Source organism: Choloepus didactylus, chromosome 14, assembly GCF_015220235.1.
Source record: "Choloepus didactylus isolate mChoDid1 chromosome 14, mChoDid1.pri, whole genome shotgun sequence".
Taxonomy (NCBI): domain Eukaryota; kingdom Metazoa; phylum Chordata; class Mammalia; order Pilosa; family Megalonychidae; genus Choloepus; species Choloepus didactylus.
In genome coordinates, this window is record NC_051320.1 from 76,745,767 (window position 1) to 76,768,822 (window position 23,056).

The 23,056-nt window shown below is 38.7% G+C and overlaps 1 protein-coding gene and 1 pseudogene across 3 annotated transcripts in view; one reads left to right on the plus strand and one right to left on the minus strand.

Annotated features, from left to right (window-relative positions):
- Window positions 1-23,056, minus strand: part of SNTB1 (syntrophin beta 1) — a 262,771-nt gene that overhangs the window by 104,273 nt on the left and 135,442 nt on the right. The gene's annotated exons all lie outside the window — the stretch shown is intronic.
- On the plus strand, window positions 10,281-11,444 carry LOC119509480 (annotated as a pseudogene).

Sequence of the window (23,056 nt, forward strand, 5' to 3'; positions counted from 1 at the left end):
CCCAAGGTCACACTACGGGTAGTAGCATTTTTGAGCCCAGAATCCAGATTTCTTGACAACCAAGATTACTGGCTTTCAAATTTCAGAGAGTGGGGAAAGAATAGAGAAACACCCAGGCGGATTTAAATGGGCTGGAGGCAAATTTAACTTTCTTTACCATTTTCAAGAGGTCTGATCCTGAATTTGGGGCTAGTAGTTTTTTTCTGTATTTGAAACACTTGTTGTAGTACTTTGTAGATATTTCACTGTCAAGATATTTATGGAAATGACAGCTTCGTAATTATTTTCTCTGTGGAAGCCCTTGCTCAAAGACACTTTCACCTCTTTTGTAGATAGCAATAATCATTTTCATTACCTGAAGGATTTAAACAAGCACAAATAAATAAATCAGCTGCCCATAAAATTGCTATATATATATATTTTTTTTTAATCTATATCTGAACTATCGAGACAAGTTTTAAATTGTCATGAAATTCTGTACAGGTTGTAAGAGAGGGTGAAAATCAGAATAATGCAAATGTTCATCTCAAGTTTTAAAAGGTCACACTACATGAAATTCAATCTTCCTCATTCTTGTGGTAAATGCCAACGTGCCAGACAACTTGGGAAGAAAGTCAGTCTCTCTGTGAAGCAGAAAAGCCATGGGGTTGATTTTTGTTTATTTTGTTTTCACTTCATTAGTTTTGCCTTTTTAAAAAAAAAAATTAAAAAAGAAAATACAGGTTAAAGTAGTAGAACAGGGAAATTGTTACAAACGAAGGAAGTTAACTCCAAGCCTTCTACTTCTGATGTGGAAATGCATGGGGGGAGAGGAGGACAGCCGGTGGAGAGGTACAAGGCTGCGACAGCCCCTGGGGCAGTCACCACCTGCCTTGGCTTCACTGCGTTCCAAACATTTGTTCCCTCCAAACATTTGTTCCCTCCAGATGCGTCAGTCAATTGACTAAACATTACATCCCACATTGCACTCTTGGGCAATCTGTGTCAGGGCTGTTTATCCATTAGCATGGGCTACTTTTCACCAAGACACAAATCTACTCTCCAATTAGAAAAAAAAATAAAGAAGCCAGATTTGTGGGCCAGCCAAGAACAGGTAACTTAATCACGTTTGGATCATTCATTCAAAAATATCCACTGAACACCTGCTCTCTGCCAGGCAATCTGCTAGGTGCTAGGGATACCAAGTCTGGGACAACATGGCCATGGGGGTTGGGGGCGGGGGGGACAAAGAACCAATGACTGTCCCCATGAAAGGCCACATGACAGAGTGACTGCAGTTAATGGAGCCAGGGTGCCCTGGGTCATGTAGAAGCCTTGAGCAAATAACTCCACCTCTTTGCATTTCAGCTGCCTCATCTGCAAATAGGAGTGGACTGACTTAGGGCAAGCACAATGCCTGGGAGAGTGAAGACACTAGAACTCAGTTTTGAAGGAGGAGAACTTGGCCAAACCCAAAAAGGAGACCCAGAGGCCAACAGATAGCCCAAGCAAAACACAAAGAAGCATAAAAGAGCTTTGCATGTTCTGGACGAGGTAAGTAGTTCTTTAACAGCCGAGACGACATGTGGGGAAAAGAAGGGCCATGAAGTGGAGGCACAAACAGGGGAGAGAGCCTGAAGGGGACCCACTGGCAGTATTTAAGCAGAGTGACATGATCAAGCATGTATGCTGGCGAGAACATGCAGGGGAAACGGACTCCAGAGGAGGGAGACTGGCAGCCAGGAGACCGCTAGGCTGTCCACTTTCTGCTCTAATCCCGGTGGCAGCAGTAGAAACGCAAGGGGGAGGACACCCTAGATATTAAAGGTTATCCTCTAGCAGAGTGAGGAGAGTACCTACCATGACCACTTCATTTCTAAATTCATGGTAGCTTTGAGAATTTGTGCCCTCCAAATACTGATTTCAAAAAATACCCATTCATGGGTAAAAGGGCTCTGCTAGGCATGGAGAGAGGAGGGTACAAAGGTAAGTTGGATTCAGCCCAAGCCATTTACAGCATAGTGGGGTGGATGATACCAAAATGATCATAGCATGTGGCAGAACAGGTGTGCCACTGAAGAGACACAGGGTCTCCAAAGAAGCAGGGGCATGCAGGAATGCAGGATCAGGAAAGACTTCAGGAAGATAAAGGCAGTTCAGGTAGGGGCTTAAGTAACAGGAGGATTTTGACAGGTAGAGGATGGAGTGAGGAACTTTCAGTCTGCAGGGGCTCCATGACCAGGGAGAGAGGGCTACAAAGGCATATGGTGTTCAAGGAATAGCAAATAATTCAGTTTATTGGGAAGAAGCTATTTCTATATGTGATGCTTTACTTTTTTTTTTTTAACAGTTGTATTGAGTTATAATTGATGAACAATAAACCACGTATTTTAAGTGTACAGTAAGTTTAGACATACGTATGCGTTGGCGAAACCATCATCACAAACAAAATAATGAACATATCTCCACCACCCCCAAAAGTTGCCAGGGCAACACAGGATATGACTCCTGGGGATAAATCTGGACCCGGCATCACAGGATTGAGAACATCTTGACCAAAAAGGGGATGTGAAATGAAACAAAGTAAAGCTTCAGTGGCTGAGAGATTCCAAATGGAGTTGAGAAGTCACTCTGGTGGACATTCTTACGCACTACATAGATAACACTTTTTAGGCTTTAATATATTGGAATAGCTAGAAGTAAATACCTGAAACTACCAAACTCCAACCCAGTAGCCTTGACTCTTGAAGACGATTGTATAACAATGTAGCTTACAAGGGGTGACAGTGTGATTGTGAAAACCCTGTTGTTCGCACTCCCTTTATCCAGTGTACGGATGGATGAGTAGAAAAATGGGGACAAAAACTAAATGAAAAATAGGGTGGGATGGGGGGGGTGCTTTGGGTGTTCTTTTTTTATTTTTATTTTTTATTCTGCTTCTGATTCTTTCTGGTGTAAGGAAAATGTTCAAAAATAGATTGGGGTGATGAATGCACAACTATAAGATGGTACTGTGAACAGCTGATTGTACACCATGGATGACTGTATGGCATGTGAATATATCTCAATAAAAATGAATTAAAAAAAAAAAAGTTGCCAGGGGACCCTGACCCTTGATAACCCCTCCCCTCATATCTCCTTCCACGATCCCCAGAAAACCACTAATCCACTTTCTGCAACTATAGATGAATTTGCATTTTTCTAAAATTTTAATAAATGGAATCATATGGTATGTATTCCTTTTTCCTGGCTTCTTTCACAAAGCATACTTATTTTGAAATTTATCCATATCGTGGCATGCATCAGTAGTTCATTCCTTTCATTGCTGAGTAGTAATCTACTGTATGGATACACCACTTTTTTTAATCCATTCAACTTTGATGGACATCTGAGTGTTTCTAGTTTTTGTCTATTACAAATGTAACTGCTATAAACATTTGTGTTTCTGTATAGAAACATGTTTTCATTTCTCTTGGGTAAATACCTAGGAGTAGAATCGCTGGTTCATATGGTAGCCATGTGTTTGACATTTTAAGACATCGACAAACCATTTGTCCAAGTGGTTGAGTAATTTTCCATTTCTGTCAGCAATATAAAGGCTCCTGCTCTTCCACACTTGTTATGATCAATCTTTTTAATTGCAGCCATATTAATGTGTCTAGTGGTATCTAATTGTGGTTTTAATCTGTATGGCCATAATGAAGTAGGACATCTTTTCATGTGCTTTTCTTTTTTTTTGCTATCCATGTATCTTCTGTGGTGAAATGTCCCCATAAATTTTTGCCCATTTTTCAAAATGCATTATTTTTTTTAATACTGATTTTAGAGAGTTCTTTTTATATCCAGGATATAATTTGTTTATCAGACATATGCTTTGCAAACATTTTCTCCCAGATTGTGGCTGGTGTTTTCATTTTTTTAAAAGTAAGATTTTGACTTATGGGGAAGATGGTGAAGCAGGAAGCACCAGGATCGAGTCCTTCTACCAAAACAACAATTAAATAGGCAGGAACTGTCTAAAACAACTGCATTGAAACTCCAGGGGCTGGAAGAACACTGTACGGCATCCAAGGAAAAGCAGGAGGAAGAGGCTGATAAATTACAGAAAAGAAATATAAATTGCTGTCTCTGTGCAGTGGCTACCAGTGCCCATTCCCCGCTGTCATGGCAGTTGCCTCGGGCTCCAGTCCCTGGCTAGCTGCTAGGGACAGAAAGGGAAGGAAAAATCCTCTTCCCCAAGAACAGGGGTGGGCATGGCCGATTACTGATCGTGGCTTTTGATCAGTGAATTCAGATTACCAGGTCCTCGCTCTGAGGGCAGCTATTGTTTCAACCTGCCCTGGACAAAGGCAGCAGCGGTCATTCTTTCAACACTCCCCGGACAGGGTCCAGAGGTGGCGGAGATTTAAAGATGGAGGGCACAGAAGATGGTCAGCTGAAGGGCTGCATTTGCTGAGCACGCCTGGAAAGCTCAGCTTTGGGGAGCTGCCGGAGAAGATCTTGGTGCCTCTCCTGATCCCCTCCCCAGGGATCTCTGAAGTCAGTCTGCATGCCCCTCACAGGTCCGTGGCCCTGTTTTGACTGGGAAGGACCAACTTGGGAAAGTCCACTCTGGGGTGACCCATCTGCCAGAATCTTCCCTCCAGAGAAAAGCAGCGTGAGACAACGAAAGAAGTGTTAAAAACTATACAGGTGGACAGTCTGGGGCAAAGACCTAACAGCTCCAAATCCCTGGAAGAGGGAAATCTGTTTCCTGGAAGCAGAGGGCACAACCAAACTTCTGTAAACAGGGGAACTCCAAAGCAAGTAGAAAGCAAAAATCCAGGACAAGACAGAGGCCCAGCAATAAAGGGAAAACCCTGTACGCTGCATTTGAGTTGAGCACACTTTCTTGATAGAAGAATCTGTCTTATGACCAGCTGGTTACAAAATCAAGAAACAGACATCCCAGGGACTAAATCCCCAGGTTAACATTTTAAAATATTAAAATGTACAGTGTGCAACAAGAAACTACAAGACGAAACAAAAGTGATGGCCCATCCAAAGGAAGACGATAAAGATAAAGAAAACACCAATGAAGATGAGAATGTGGACATACCAACCAAAACCTTTAAAAAAATGATCTTAAAAATGTTTAAGGAATTTCAAATGGAGTTGAGAGGTCATTCTGGAGGTTATTCTTATGTGTTTTATAGATATCCCTTTTTACTTTTTAATGTCTTGGAACAGCTAGAAGGAAATACCTAAAATTGTTGAACTGCAAGCCAGTAGCCTTGATTCTTAAAGATGACTGTATAATTATATAGCTTATATGGTGTGACTGTGTGATTGTGAAAACCTTGTGGTTCACACTCCCTTTTCCAGTGTATGGACAAATGAGTAGAAAAAGGGGGACAAAAAGTAAATGAATAATGGGGAAGAGGGAGGAGTAGGAAATGTTTTGGTGTTCTTTTGTACTTTTATTTTTATTCTTATTTTCATTTTTATTTCTTGGAGTAATGAAAATGTTCAAAAAATTGTGGTGAATGCACAACTATATGATGATACTGTGAACAACTGATTGTACACTTTGGATTTGTATGGTATGTGAATATATCTCAATAAAATTCCATTAAAAATGCTCAAGGGGGTGAAGGGAAGCCAGAGAAAGAACTAAAGGCTATAAGGAAAACAATGAATGAATGATATGAGATTCTAAGAGATAGAAATTTTATAAAGGAACAAAATAGAACTACTAGATTTGAAGACCACAATAACTGAAATGAAAAATGCCTGGGAGGGTTTCAAGAGCAGATTGGAGCTGGCAGAAGAAAGAGTCAGTGAACTTGAATCAAGACACTTGAAATGAGTCAGGCTGAGGAGCAGGAAGAAAAAAGAAATATTAAAAGTATAAATAGCCTAAGACAACTATGGGACACCATCAAGTGCACCAATAAAGGCATTATGGGAGTCCTAGAAGGAAAAGAAAGAGAAAAAGAGATAGAAGGAATAAAAGAAATAATGACAGAGAACTTTCCATACCTAGCAAAAGACATGAATATACACATCCAAGAAGTTCAGAGAACACCAAACAAAATAAAAACAAGGAAAAATACACTTCATCATATACTAATTACACTACCAAATGAGAGAAAAAGGAGAAATTTCTGAAAGCAGCAAGAGAAAAGCAACATGTTACTTACAAGGGAGTACAAATTAAATTAAGTGCCAATTTCTCATCAGAAACCATGGAGGCAAGAAGGCAGTAGATTCAAATACTTAAAATACTGAAGGAAAACAATTGCTAGCCAGAATATTACATCCAGCAAGACTCTTTCAAAAATGACAGAGAGATTAAGACATACATTCCCAGATTAACAAAAGCTGAGGGAGTTTGTAACTAATAGACCTGCCCTACAAGTAATGCTAAAGGAAGTTTTTCAGATTGAAAGGAAAGGACACTAGAAAGTGGCTTAAAGCAGCATAAAGAAATAAAGACATGTGGTAAAAGTAACCATTTGGGTAATCATAAATGCCAGTATTATTTTATTTACTTCCTACAGTACTAAAATGCAAATGCATAAAAAATAATGATAAATCTACGTTTTTGGACATACAATGTACAAGGATATAAGTGATAATACGTACAAAAAAATGGTGAGGGGGCAGTGAGGTATAGGAAAAGAATATATACATGCTACTGAAATAAATTAGCATCAAAATAAATATGATTTTATATATTTAGTATGTTAAATGTTAACCTGATGGTAATCAAAGGAAAACAGATGAAAAATATATCCAGATAGACATGAGAAGGTACTCAATATGGTACAAAACAAAAAAGCAAATAAATATAAAAATAGGCTTTGACAGAAGTGAGGGACAAAAAAGGTATAAGAATCACAAAGGCTAATTAGCAAAATGGCAGAAGAAAGTCCTGTATTATGTTTTAAATGAAAATGGATTAATCTCTCCAGTCAAAAGGCAGATATTGGCAGAATGGATAAAAAAGCACGACCCAAATATATTCTGTCTGCAAGAGACTTGCCTAAAAGTCAAAGATAAAGTAGGTTGAGGGTGAAAGGATGGAAGAAAATATACCATGCAAGTAGTAACCAAAGGAGAGCTGGGGAGGTGTGCCCGTTTGGATGTATTGTGTTCCCCAAAATGCCATATTCTTTGATGCAATCTTGTGGGGCAGAAGTGTTAGTGTGATTAGGTTGGAATTCTTTGATTGTTTCCATGGAGATGTGACTCAGTTAACTGTGAGTGAAACATCTGATTGGATAATTTCCATGGAGGCGTTACCCCGCCAATTCAGGATAGGTGTTAATTGGATCACTGGAGTCGTATAAAGGAGTTCACAGACAAGGACCTCAGAGCTACTGAGAGTGACATTTTGAAGAGCAGCTGCAGCCAAGAGATGACAAAACGCCCCAAGAGCAACATTTTGGAGAACGCCATTTTGAAATGTCACCTGGGAGCAAGCAGATGCAAGCCACATGCCTTCCAAGCTAACAGAGGTTTTCCGGACACCAATGTCCAACCTTCAGTGAGGGTAACCTAATGTTGATGCGTTTACCTTGGACATTTTACGGCCTTCAGACTGTAATTTTGTAACCAAATAAATTCCCTTTATAAAAGCCAATCCATTTCTGGTATTTTGCTTAACGGCAGCATTAGCAAACTGGAATAGGAGGCTAAACTAACACTGGATGAAATAGACTTCTTATCTATAGGATGAAAGAGTTATAAGGGACAAAGATGGTCACTATATACTGATACTGGGGATAATTCAACAGAAAGATATAACAATTACAAATACGTATGCCCGTAACAGCAGAACCTCAAAATATATGAAGCAATATTGGCAGATTTGAAGGGAAAAATTGATGGTTCAACTTTAATGGTAGGAGACTTTAACACACCACTCTCAATAATAGAACATTTCATCAAAAGATCTATAAGGAAGTACAGGGCTTGAATGATATAAGAAACCAACTAGATCTAGCAGACACATACAGAACTCTTACCCAATGAAAACAGAATACACATTCTTCTTGAGTGCACATGGATCATTCTCCAGGATAGACCATATGTTGGGAACAAACCAAGTCTAAATACATTGAAAATACTGAAATCATACAATGTATATTCTCCGACCACAATGAAATGGAGCTAGAAATCAATAACAGAGGGAAAAATGGAAAATTCACAAATATGTGGAAATTAAACAACATACTTTTAAACAACCAATGAGTTAAACAGGAAATCAGAAGCAAAATTAGGAAATATCTTGATGCAAATGCAAATGAAAATACAACATACCAAAACTTATTGTATGCAGCAAAGGCAGTGCTGAGAGGGAAATTTACAGCTTTTAATGCTTACATTAAAAAAGAACAAACACTTCAGATCAGAGATCTAACCTCAAAACTGGGAGAGCTAGAAAAAGAAGAGCAAACTAAACCTAAAGCAAGCAGGTAGAAGGAAATAACAAAGATTAGAGTGGAGATAAATGAAATAGAAAACAAAAACAACAGAGATAATGAACAAAACCAAAAGCTGGCTCTGTGAAAAGATCAATATCAATATCAACAATCTTTAGTAACACTGACAAAGAAAAAAAGGGGATACAAATAATGAAAATCAGAAATGAAAAGGGAGTTATTACTACAAACACCACTGAAATAAAAAGGACTATAAGTGGATGCTTTGAACTACTGTATGCCAATAAATTAGATAACCTAGATGAAATGGACAAATTCTTAAAAACACACAGACTACCTATATTGACTCAAGAAGAAACAAAAGATCTCAACAAACCCAATTACTAGTAAAGAGACAGAATCAGTAATCAAAAACCTCCCAAAAAAGAAAAGCCAAGGAATAGATGGCTTCACAAGGCAATTCTACCAAACATTCCAAGAAGAATTAACTCCAATTCTGCTCAAACTCTTCCCAAAAATTAAAGAGGAAGGAACACTAACTCATTCCACAAAGCCAACATCATCCTCATACCAAAGCCAGATAAAGATACCACAAGAAAAGAAAACTGCAAACCAATATCTCCTATGAATATAGATGCAAAAATCCTCTGCAAAATACTAGCAAATCAAATCTGACAGCATATTAAAAGAATTACACAACACGATCAAGTGGGATTTTTCCTTGTATGAAAGATTGGTTCAACATAAGAAAATCAATTAATGTAATACAATACATTAACAGAATGAAGGAAAAAAAAAACATGACCATCTCAATCGATGTAGAAAAGGCATTTGTCAAAATACAACACCCTTTCTTGATAAAAATACTTAGAACACAAGAAGTAGCAGGGAACTTCCTCAACATGATAAAGAGAATATAGGAAAAACCCACAGCTAATATCCTACTTAATGGTGAAAGACTGAAAGCTTTCCCTCTAAGATCAGGAACAAGACAAAGATGTTCATTGTCACCACTGTAATTCAACATTGTACAGGAAGTTCTTCCCAAAGCAATTAGGCAAGAAAAAAATAAAAGGCATCCAAATTGGAAAGAAAGGAATAAAACTCCCTATTTGTAGATGATATGATCCTATATACAGAAAATCCTAAAAATCCACAACAAAGCTCCTAGAGCTAATAAACGAATTCAGCAAAGTGGCAGGGTACAAGATCAATATCCAAAAATCAGTAGTGTTTCTATATATAAGTAATGAACTTTGGAACAAGAAATCAAGAAAAAATTCCATTCACAATAGCAACTTATAAAAATCAAATATCTAGGAATAAATCTAACCAAGGATGTAAAGGACCTGTACACAGAAAACTACAAAATATTGCTAAAAGAAATCAAAGAAGATCTAGATAAATAGAAAGACATTCCGCGTTCATGGACTGGAAGACTAACTATAATTAAGATGTCAATACTACCCAAAGCAATTTATAGAGTCAATGAAATCCCCATCAAAATTCCAAGAACCTTCTTTGCAGAAATGGAAAATCTAATCATCAAATTTATATGGAAGAGTAGGAGGCCTTGAATAGTCAAAGCCATATCGAAAAAAGATGAAGGTGAAGGACTCACACTACCCAATACTAAAACTTATTACAAAGCCATGGTGGTCCAAATAGCATGGTATTGGCACAAGGACAGACATATAAACCAACGGAATTGAACTAGGAGCTCAGAAATCAACCCTCACGTTTATGGCCAACTGATTTTTGACAAGGTGGCAAAGACCACTCAATTTGGAAAGAATGGCCTCTTCAACAAATGGTACTGGGAAAACTGGATCTCCATTTGGAAAAAAAAAAAAAAAAGAAGGAGGACCCCTACCTAACAACATAACAAAAACCAACTAAAAATGGAGCTAAGTCCTTAATATAGGAGCTAGACCTATCAAACTCCTAGAAGAAAACTTAGGGAAGCCTTCAGGACCTGGCATTAGGCAATGGTTCTTAGACTTGACACACCAAGCACAAGCAACAAAAGAAAAATTAGATAAATGGGACCTCATCAAAATTAAAAGCTTTTGTTTGTCAAAGGAATTTATCATGAAAGTAAAAAGATAACCAACAAAATGGAAGAAAATATTTGGAAACTATATATCTGATAAAGGATTAGCGTCCAGAGAAATGCTTCAACTTAACAAGAAGACAACCCAATTAAAAAATGGGCAAAAAACTTGAACAGGCATCTCTCCAAAGAAGATACACAAAGAGCCAGAAAGCATGTGAAAAGATGCTCTACATTGTTAGCCATCAGGGAAATGCATATTAAAACACAATGAGAAGTAGATTGATCCCCATAGAGACAGCGCCAGGGTAAATGAGAGCCAGGTGTGTGCTGGGTGACTCTGCGCCTTGTGAACAAAAAATTACTAGAGATGGGCAAAGGGGACCTTAAGAAGCCGAGAGGCAAAGTGTCATCATGTGCATTTTTTGTACAAACCTGCTGGGAGGAGCACAAGAAGAAATACCCTGACACTTCCATCAACTTCTCAGAGTTTTCTAAGATGTGCTCAGAGAGGTGAAAGACTATGTCTGTTAAAAAGAAAGGAAAATTTGAAGACATGGCCAAGGTGGACAAGGCCCATTATGAAAGAGAAATGAAAACCTATATCCCTCCTAAAGACAAAATAAAAAGAAGTTCAAGGATCCCATCGCACCCAAGAGGCCTCCTTTGGCCTTTTTCTTGTTTTGTTCTGAGTATCACCCAAAAATCAAAGGCAAACATCCTGGTCTATCCATTGGCGACATTGCCAAGAAACTGGGAGAGATGTGCAGATGACAAGCAGCCTTATGAAAAGAAGGATGCTAAGCTGAAGGAGAAAAACGGAAAGGGATATTGCTGCATACCAGGCTAAAGGAAAGCCTAATGCAGCAAAAAAGGGAGTCGCCAAGGCTGAGAAAAACAAGAAAGAGGAGGAGGAGGAAAACAAAGAAAATGAGGAAGACTTTGAAGAGAAGGAAGATGAAGAAGATGATGATGATAAATAAGTTGGTTCTAGCGCAGTTTTTTTTTTCTTGTCTACAAAGCATTTAACCCCCCTGTAGACAGCTCATTCTTCCTAGAGAAATCAATTGAAATGTAAGGCTGTATACGATTTGTTTTTAAACTACTATCTAAAGACACCAAATGTGTCTTTAAATAGCCCAGTCCTGTGGTCTTTTCAATAGCGACTAACCTTGCCTGGTACAGAATGGGGATTGTAAATTGTCATGGAAATTTAAAGCAGGTTCTTGTTGTTGTACAGCACAAATTAGTTATATATGGGGATAGTAGCTTTTCATCTTCAGTTGCCTCTGATGCAGCTTATCTGAAATAATTGTCATTCTGTTAACTGAATACCACTCTGTAATTGCAAAATAAAACAAAAACAAAAACAGTTGCAGCTGTTTTGTTGACATTCTGAATGCTTCTAAGTAAATACAACTTTTTTATTAGTAAAAAAATAAAAACCACAATGAAATACCATTTCACACCCATTAGAATGGTTGCTATTTAAAAAAAAAAATGGAAAATAAGTTTTGGAGAGGATGTGGAGAAATAGCAACATTCATTCATGGCTGGTGGCAAAGTAAAATGGTGCATCTGCTCTGGAAGACAGTGTGGTGGTTCCTCACAAAGGTAAACATAGAACTGTGATATGATCCAGCAATCCCACCACTAGGTATATACCCAGAAGAACTGAAAGCAGGGACACAAACAGACATTTGCACACCGATGTTCATAGTGGCATTATTCACAATTGCCAAAAGATGGAATCAACCCAAGTGTCCATCAACCAATGAATGGATAAACAAAATGTGGTATATATACATACGATAGAATATTATTCAGCTGTAAGAAGGAACAACATGCTGATATATGCAACAACATAGTTGAAACTTTAAGACATCATGTTGAGTGAAATAAGCCAGACACAAAAAGAGAAATATTGTATGACTTCACTGATTTGAAACAATTAGAATAAGAGTCAGAATCTAGCACATAGGTTACCAGGGGATAGGCTGGGGATCAGGAATGGGAAGTTGAGGCTTAACATATACAGGGTTCCTATTTGGAATGATGGAAATGTTTTGGTATTGGATGGTGGTGATGGTAGCACAACATTGTGAATGCAATTAACAGAACTGAAACATATATCTGAATATGAGTAAAAGGGGAAATATCAGACTATAAATATGGTAACAGAATAAATTAAAAAACAAAAAGCCATGGAATTGCACTCCTACACAAACTGTGAACCCTACTTAAACCATGGACTTTAACTAATAATACAATTATAAAAATGTGCTATCATCAATTGTAACAAATGTTCCACATGAATGCAAGGTGTCGGTGTTGGGGTGGTATATGGGAAACACACAACTTCTCTAATCAAAAAGAAAAAAGAAAGAAAGTTACGGATTTCAGTTTGCAAAAAAATATATAATGCTGTGTTATTTACGTATAATTGGAAGTGAAAACCAATTATTTATACAATAGGCAAAATAAACTTCTACAAAATTAAAAAAATAAGTTTTTAATGAAGTTTATCAATTTTTTATGGGTCATGCTTTTAGTGCTATATATCGAATCCTTGTCTAGTCCACATAAACAGGGTTATCCCCTTTGTTTTCTTTTGGTAGTTTTATGGTTTTAGGTTTTACATTTAGGTCAAAGATACATTTGAACTATTTTTTTTTTTTTGTATGATGCAAGGTACAGATGGAAAGTCATGTTTTTTTTTGCATTTGGATATCCAATTATTCCCACATCACTTGACTATCCTTTCTCCATTGAATTGCCTTTGCAATTATGTTGAGGATCAGTTTCCATATATGTGCAGGTCTATTTCTGTATTCCTTATTATGTTCCATTGATAGACTCATCTATCTGGATGTGAATACTCCGCTGTTTTGATTACTGTAACTTTATAAAAAGCGTTGAATGAGATGGTGTTGGTCCTCCAAGTTGGTCTTCTTCAAAGCAGTTTGGCTATCCTAGGTCCTCGCATTTCCAAGTGAATTTTAGAATCAGTGTGTCAATTTCTACTTAAACAAAAAGGCTGCTGAGATTCTAATTGGTATGGTACTGGATTCATAGATCAATTTGGGGAGAACTGCCATCTAAATAATATGAAGTCATTCTTTTCAGTATATCCAGATTTTCATCTGGTTCATTTACTTTCTGCGAGAAGAACTTCTTTAACATTCCTTGTAGTTCGGGTCTGCAGATGATTAATTCTTTCAGCTTCTGCATGTCTGAAAAAGTTCTTATTTCACACTAATTTTTGAGAGATATTTTCACTGGGAATAGAATTCAAAGTTGACAGGTTTTTGTTTTGTTTTGTTTTTTCTCTTTCTGTACATTAAAGATGTTCATCCGTCTTCTCATTTGTATTGATTCTGGAGAGAAATCTGCTGTCACCCTCTTTGTTCTGTACATAATGCGCTGTTTTTCTTTGGCAGTTAAGATTTTCTCTTTATTGCTGATGTTGAGAAATTTGATTATGATTATGCATTTGTTTCATTTTCTGTATGTTTCTCGTATGCAGGTTTATTGAGCTTCTTGTATCTACTTGTTCATGGTTTTTTAATCAAATTCTGATTAACTTCAAACATCATTTCTTCAAATGTTTTTCTGTTCCCTGTCCCCTTTGGGGCTCCAACTACAGGTATATTAGGCTGCTTGAATTTAATCACAACTTATTGAATTTCTCTGTACATTTCTTCTAAAAAAAAATTATAATAAAATGAAATTACCTTTTCTCTGTTTCATTTTGGAGGTCTTCAGGTTCCCTTATATTTTCTTCTGTAATGTCTTATCTGCAATTACTCCATCCAGTGTTTTTCATTACACACATGTAGTTTTCATCTCTAGAAGTTTGATTTGGATCTTTTTTATATATCTTCCATGTTTCTACTGAACTACTTGAACATATGAAACATACTTTAAAATAGCTTTTTTAATGTCCATGTTTGCACATTCTAATATCTGTGTCAATTCTGCATCAGTGCCAACTGATTGGTTCTCCTCTTCAGGATGGGTCATATTTTCCTGCATCTTTGCATGCCTGTACATTTTTATAAGATCCCAGACATTGTGAATCTTACCTTGTTGGGTGCTGGTTATTTTTATATTTCTAAAATTATTCTTCAGCATTTTTTTCAGGGATGCAATTAAGTTACTTGGAAACAGTTTGATCTTTTTGGGTCTTGTTTTTAAGATCTGTTACGCAGGACCAGGTGAGTGTTGCATCTAGAGCTAATTCTTCCTCACGTTTGAGGCAAGGCCCTTCTGTGTACTCTACCCAGTGTACAATTACCTCTCATCCTTGGGGGGAGTTGCCCCTGGGTTGGAGAGTTTCCTCACACACGAGCTAATCAGTACTCAGCTCAATACTTAAAGGGGACGCTCTTCAAATCTCCAGAATTCTCTCTCTCTACAGCTCTCTCCTCTGTGATTCTCCGCTTTGTTCCTCCCAGACTCGTGGCTCTGTCTCTTCAACATCCCCCCTCTCCTCCCCAAACCATGGCCTGAGATCTCTGCGGGCAGTAAGCTGGGGCAAATTTAGGGCTCACCTTTTTGGTTTGTTTGTTGTTTCCCATCCTGGGAATCACTGCCTGATGTCCAAAACTTGAAAATTCTTGTTTCATCTACTTTGCCCACTTTTTGCCTTTTTAAGGTGGGAGCATGAATCCAGTTTCTGTTATTCCATCTTGACTGGAATGGAAGTCTTGCACCTTGCCTCTTAAGATAAGTTAGAGTCTTTTCAGCATGGCAGTCTATTTATGATTAAGGCAAGACAGCATTTGCTATCTTGGATGCATTGTGCCGGATAATTAGATTCTATTCACTTCAGGTCAGTTTGAAGGTACTTTTTTGAGCAGCTACTATGTCCCAGGTACTGTGTCTATAAAGATGAACCAACCCGAATGAATCTCTGTCTCCCAGCATCAGTTTCCAGATACAGCAGACAACTTTGGAAGGAACCGATTATTGGGTGTGTATATTATCCAGGCTTCTAATACCCTCTCCTTTCTTCTGGCGCCTGCCAACGCCTTCACTAATTTTGTATCAAGGATTGCTGGAGGAAATAAGAAACTCAACCCACTTGATTTTCCTAATTGTAAGCAGCCCTGGTAAAAGACTCAGGGGACAGAAGTTGAAACTCGAGGGGGAAATTGTTTATGCTGATTAGCTGTTGATTTCTGTTTCATGCTATTACTCTACACCCATAATAGAAAAGTTGGCTCTACTTTAGGTAGCGGAAAATGAAGTCTCATATAGCTCCACCCTAAAACCTGACGTGACAAAGTAGGCTGGGGTAAGGCTACAAGTTCTATGATATCATGGGGTGGGATTACATCTAACCATCTACATAATGCTTCCAACTTTGGGACGAGCATTTCATAAAAAGTTATTTGAGGCAATAAGTTGACCTTTAAAGAGTTGGAACAGCAAACATTCTGCTTGGGTCTGAGCCAGCTTGGGTATTATTCTAAAAGAGAAATCAGTTATCCCATCTCCACCGAAGAAACTCTTTCTGATCACTTGTTAAAGCTTCATTCCACTGCACAGAGTGAATCTAATTAGTTTCACCACTACCATCTCCTCCTTAGTAAATTCTTAACATGTGGATTCACTAGGCAATTGAATTTCATCTCTAAAAATAACAAAAAAAGGGACATTTGACTAAAGAAAGAGTTAACTTTGATATAAGCCCGCTGATCAATCAAAATGAAAATGCCCCTCAAACTGTAATAAGATGAGTCACCTTATTAAAATGTAGATTCTGATTCAGAAGACCTGGGGTGGGGCTGAAATTTTGCATTTATTACAAGCCCGCAGGTGATGCTGATGCTACTCATGTCCCTGTAGCTAAAAGATATCAAGACATCATTCATGTCTTATTTTACTCCAAAGTCACTGTTTTAACCTAGGAAAGCTTTAATTGGGCTTTTGTTTACTCTAATATAAAATGTTTCCTAAAGGCTGTAAATGGGAGGCTGAGCCCTCCTATAATTATGCCCAAGAGGCACCTCCACGGAACCTCTTTTGTTACTCAGATGTGGCCTTTCTCTCTCTAAGCCCAATTCCAGCAAATAAATTCAATAAACTCCCCCACCACGAGGGACATGACTCCCAGGGGAATGAATCTCCCTGGTGACCTGGGACATGACTCCCAGGAACGAGCCTGGCCCTGGCACAAAGGGAATGAAAATGCCTTCTTGACCAAAAGGGGGAAAAAGAAAGGTAACAAGCTGAGGTCACACTGGCTGAGAGATCCCAAATAGAGTCATGAGGCTATACTGGAGGTTTCTCTTACGCAAGCTCCAGCTAGACATCCAAAATGGCCACAGTACACCATGCTCTTAACAAAAGTAGTCCCCAAATACCTAGGTCCCTACCTGAGAGTTTATAAAAGATTCACTCACTAAGTTTTCTCTCTCAGAAATGTAAATCCACCAGAATGTTCCTATGCCAGACAAGTCTTAAAACACAGAGGCAATAGCCTCTTTAAGGCCAACCATCAGATGTAGCCCCCTTCCCCATACTGTTGACACCCCCTTTCAATATGAACAACTTAGGGTGCTCATTGCCTAGACACCCCTGAAGATGAAGACAGAGATTAACTGAGAGGAAGGGGTAGTAACAAACAAGACATGACTTAACAAAGGTCTATAAATACTGAAACTTTATATAAATAAATATATATATGTGTGTATATATATATTTTAGATGCTGGGGTGTTGGAATAGCTGGAAGGAGGTAAATGACATGGTAGAACTGTAATGACATTCTTTGAAATTTCCTCTATAGCTACTCATTGAATTTGTGCTTTGAAAGTCTTCACTTTTTTGTATATACCCTATATTGCATAATAAGGAAAGAAATGAAACTGTGGAACTGTAACCCATAACAATTTTTGGAATTTCCTATATAACTGCTTGTTGAGCTGTACATCAAAAGTTAACACCTTTCTGTATGTATGTTATATTTCACCATAATGGAAATATCTGAAGTTGTGGAACTATGACCCCATGACAGTCTTTGAAATTTGCTCTCTAACTACTTGTTAAATCATACCTTGAAAGTTATCACTGTTACGTATAGATGCTAAAGATCATAATAAAAAATACATTAAAAAATGTTTCCTAAGGTTCCTTCCAGCTCTTAAAATAGATCATGTTCTAGAAAATTCAGGTCTAGTTGCACTGTATTCATTCTATTGCAGACATTTATGGAGTGTCTACTAGGTGTCAGACACTGGAGAAGGTACTGGATATATAATGACGGATAGACTAAACCTGCACCAAGAAATCAATTCAGGGAGAGATACAGGTAAACAAGAAATGATACTGGAACACCAAACATCTATAATTTGTTTAAGCAGTGTTGTTATGAGAGAACTGAGGCCTGAGAACGAAACTCTTCTTTTGGATGGCAAAGAGATAGGAGTGTCATCCCAACAAGATTCTCAGACTTGAGTGTGTATCAGAATCACCTGGAAGGCTTAATAAAGCACAGAATGCTGGCACCTACCTCCAGACCTTCTAATGCAGTCTGGGGGTGGAGCCTGATAATTTGCACTTCTAACTAAATTTCAGGTGATGCTGATGCTACTGGTCAGGGCACCACATTTTGAAAACCATTCTTCTATTATAAGTTGGGCATGGTACTAGCTTTTAGGATGCAAAAACAAATGAAACATGGGGTTGTGATTTGGGTTGGATAGCTTGAAGCAGTTATAGTTCAGTGGAGAAAATAGACTTCCTTTCCTCCACCCCCATACAGTATAGTTAGAGGCTCGCTTTGGAAAGGATATGAAGAAGGAAAGGGTATAAGGTGATGACTCTATGCTAATGGGCTTTCATCAAAAAGGGCTGGGCTGAACTTGGCAGGTGAACTCACTGCCCTCCCCCTTACATGGGACCTGACTCCCAGGGGTGTAAATCTCCCTAGCAACGCAGAATATGACTCCCGGGGATGAATCTGGACCTGACATCATGGGATTAAGAACATCTTGACCAAAAGGGGGTTTTGAAATGAAACAAAATAAAGTTTCAGTGGCTAAGAGATTCCAAACGGAGTTGAGAGGTTACTCTAGTGGACATTCTTATGCACTATATAGATAATACTTTTTAGGTTTTAATGCATTGGAATAGCTAGAAGTAAATACCTGAAACTATCAAAATCCAACACAGTAGCCTTAACTCAGACGATTGTATAGCAATGTAGCTTAGGGTGACAGTGTGATTGTGAAAGCCTTGTGGATCACACTCCCTTTATCCAGTGCATGGATCAATGAGTAGAAAAATGGGGACAAAAACTAAATGAAAAATAGGGTGGTGGGGGAGGATGATATGGGTGTTCTTTTTTACTTTTATTTTTTATTCTTATTTTTACTTTTTCTGGTACAAGGAAAATGGTAAAAAAAATAGATTGGGGTGATGAATGCACAACTATATGATGGTAATATGAACAGTTGACTGTACACCATAGATGACTGTATGATTTGTGAATATATCTCAATAAAACTGAATTTTTAGAAATGACTTAAAAAAAAAAAAAGAGCTGACCTAAAACCCAGTTCTGTCCCTTTTTTACCTTGGATTGAGTATAGTAAGTGCTCAGAAAATGAGAGCCCGGGTTTCTCAGAATCATAAGAACAATGATTTTGTCTTGAAAGGAGGCAGAAGAGCCTGCCCAGAGTATGTGACATCTATGCATAGATAAAGGATGACGAGGAGTATGTGACGTTGATTCGTGGGTAGGATGACAAGTAGGTGGTTCCAGGCAGAAGTACCACATTGCCCTATTCGCTAAGTACTTTCCAGTAAGCATGCCTATATTATATTGCAAACAGAATCAAATTAAAAATTTCCTGGGGGGACCTAGCCATTTATAGGAATCCTAGGGACAATCCCTCTGTAAAGTCCAAAGGAAGCCTGGTTTCAATGGAAAGTGCACTCTGGACCCAGACATTCTGGCTGTGAGCCCCAGATCTGCCTCCTGGCAGCGCTGCAGCCTTCGGAGTTCAGGTGCACAGTGTTCTTCCCATTCAATTCAACCTCACGAGGTAGCTTCCATTATTATCACCATTCCACAAATCAGGAGACTGAGAAACAACGGGAGTAGATAAATTGTCCACGGTTATTAATCAGTGCAAAGCAGAGCCAGTGTGTGACTTCAGGTCTACTGAATCAAGTTTTGTACCTTGGGATTTTTGCTTTTGTTTCTTTATTTCGAAAGAACATTTTGCATACTGACTCAGTGATTAGACTTACTTAAGAAAGTTGTTAAAACTGCAGATTTCTAGGCCCCGGCAGTCCCAATTCTGTGGGTCTGGGGTGGGGCCAGGAATCTGTATTTAATCATGGACTCTCTCCTCCCCCTATGAGTCTTATCTCTGGGGGAATCTGAGAACCACTATCACTGTCATCTGGAAATTTCATGGACCTAATTATTGTCTTAAATTGACATTTTAACATAAAAATCTGCTAACAGTGGTTGCCTCTGAGGAGAACAAAGTGGCTTAGACACAGGAGTTAAAGGGCGACTTCTGTTTCATTGTACATCCTTTTGCATCTTTTGAATTTTAAACCATGTGCATGTATTACCTATTTAAAAATACATGAATAAATGATTAAATAAACAATTAAGTGTTTTAAAGTGCACCATGTAGGTTATTTAGGACCAAAGTCATCCATCAGAACTGTGTTGGTTTCTGTATTCCACCAAAGAAATCAACAAATCATATTAAAGCATTAAGGTCCCATTCAAAAGAGTAACTTTTGGTCTTGGGGGTGATGGTGATTTAAACTGTTAATGCGAAAGTCTTGCAAAATGAGAATAGAAACTCTTCGAGATGAATAGAAACTCAATGAGATGAGAGCTCCTGCAAGATGTCAAAGATCATAAGGCTCTACTCATTAGGATAAGAATGGAGGACCCATGTCATTATCTCTATTTTACTTCCCAGAATACACTCAAAGAGATAAAGTGACTTGCTTCAGGTAACACAGAGAGTTAAGTGAAAGAGTCAGGGACTGGAAATTTATTCCAATCAGTGTAAGAGTTAATTTTTTATTTATTGTATGCTATAGACGCTAGAGATGTAGAGATGAATTAAATGCCTTCCTGGGCCTCTCCAGGACTTGTGTGCCCTCAAATCCATTCCTGGCACATTCCCTGACTTTCTCTGGCTCAGTATCACAGAAGGGATGATTCCTTCAGGTTCCTGGTGTCACCTGGTTTCTGCCAATAAGAGGCATTGGGGGAGACCGAAGGACAGGTACCTCCCACCTGCCCACAGAGGGCGGCATCTACAGCAGTAGCTGTGTCTTCTCCATGGCTCCACCTCACCGGACAAGCCCTCTGTGGCTCCACCTTCTGCAGAGGGGTCCAGGTCCTGGATGCCAGTCACGCTCTTCCCACTTTGACCCTCTAGCCTAGCACTAAATGATGTCCCACTGAACTATGATTGCTATTGTTACTTCTGGGTGGCCTCATTATACTCTGCTGGCTTCTCAGATCTTCCTTCAGCCGTATGAACAAATCCCTGCACTTAATCCCTTCTGTTTTAAGGGTCCAGAACAGTCTGTTTTCCTGGTCGGACCCTGACTGAAACACTTCCCCAGGCTGCACTTTGATTTCCTGTGGTTGTTAGCCATCTTCTCTGCTCGGGTTAGGTAGGGCAGTGCAGGGACAACTGCGAAAACTGAAACAGCACAAACTGTCAGATTTCCAGAAGCACCTGAACCTGGAGTCCTCTAGCTCCATTACAACTGGTTGACTTCTCAGGCCCAGAGATTCCAGGGTCTCCTGGAAGGAATGGGACGCTGTCCTTCCCAAGCCAATCCCCATGCCAATCCTTCCTCCCCACAAACCCGTCTGGGCTAGAGTTCACAGTTCTTCAGGACAGGCAATTCTAAGCTGAAGGGCTGCAACTGCAATTAGAACAAGGGCCAGATGGAAATAGGGAGGCTACTTGGAGCACATCACAATCTTAAAGCTATCCAAAACTCTTAAACAAAGAGGCCAACAGAGGTAACACTTCCAGTTCACTTGGGAAAATAAAAAACTAACATGGTGCACTGTGGTCACACTTGGATGTATTTTTCATCCCACAAATGGTGCCTCATGGTTTTTGCAATGTAATAGACTGACTGAGGCAATGACTGCAAAGAATTTTTCCATCTGGAGACCAGGAGTATCTGGTGGAACTTCCAAGGCATCACAAAGATCACAGCTGAAGAAAGTCTAAATATTTTTTTTGGCTCTGACAATGGTAATATGCAATTATAGGCATGCTGAATGGGAAAAGCGAGAAGCTCATCTGTCTCCCATGTATTCTTGGTGATCTCTTTCCCTTATCCACTCATCAATCCATTAATCCATGCATATGTTTGTTCGATGACTATTTTTTCAACACCAACTCTGACCCTGAGCCAACTGGGCTGAGTGCTGAGGATAGAATGGCAAGCAATACAAGGTTGCTATACTCATGGAGCTAGTGAGACAGATATTAATCATATAAACACACAAATAAATGTAAAATCACTATGTTGAGACAGCTAAAAAGAGGTAATACGTGGAAACCCAAGAAGTAAAGCCTAGTCTACACAGTTGTTGAACAGCTTAAAGCTGTGGGTTTTTGACAGATCCCAGCGAAAAGGGAGATGAGGGGTGGGCATCTTCTATGAGATATGCCTTTTTTTCTTATAGTCTCATAGCTTATGAAGTACTTCAACATATATTGACTCATTTGGTTTTCACAATACTTATGAGATCATAAAAAGAAGCTTGAGAATTACTATAGTGAAAGCTAATTCAGACAAAAATAAAAGAGAAAGGAGCAAAAGTAGGTGGGGAAATAACAGAGTAAAACATTTTCAACTCTCTGTTCTTCATTTATCAATAACTATTGGTGGTCTGGTCATCAGATGCAAGTAAGAAGCTGAGAAGGCAGAAGAAATGCCAGGAACATGCTCACAAATTCTACCATTTTAGCTGAGACTGAATTCAGTTAAACTGTAGTTACATTTAGTTTTGCTGAGGCAGAAGCAAGGGTTCCTTTTGAACAAAGGTGTCCTCTAGCTGCTGAAGGAAAGATGTTCCATAACAAATAGTAACAGTCTGTAAAATCAACAGCTATAATTGCAGTAACAAATGATGCTTTTTACATGTGCTGAGTGTGAAGAGGCCCAGTGCTCCTTCACCTTTGGGTCACACTCATTCACTTGGATGACTTCAGTTTTCCTGGGGTCCCTTGTGAGCAAAAGGAAGCAATATAGTTGTTCTTTAGGCTCTAGGTGAGGAACTATAGAAAGGGGAAGAGAGAGAAAATTTCATTTGACAAAGACTCCTAGCTTTGTGAAAATTACTGGTGTCTCCCAGCAAATGTTAATCATCTTGACTGAACATGTATATTTACATGGTGACCATATTAGTCAGGATAGGATAGGTTAATGCTGTGGTATCAAATGATCCAGAAAGCTCCGAAATCCAACATAACCAAAGTTTATGAAAACAGCATACTATCTGCGCAAAAATGTCTCCTCTTCTCTTCCATCTTCCAAATTTCATGGGAATGTGGATGGAATGGTGAGCTGCTCCA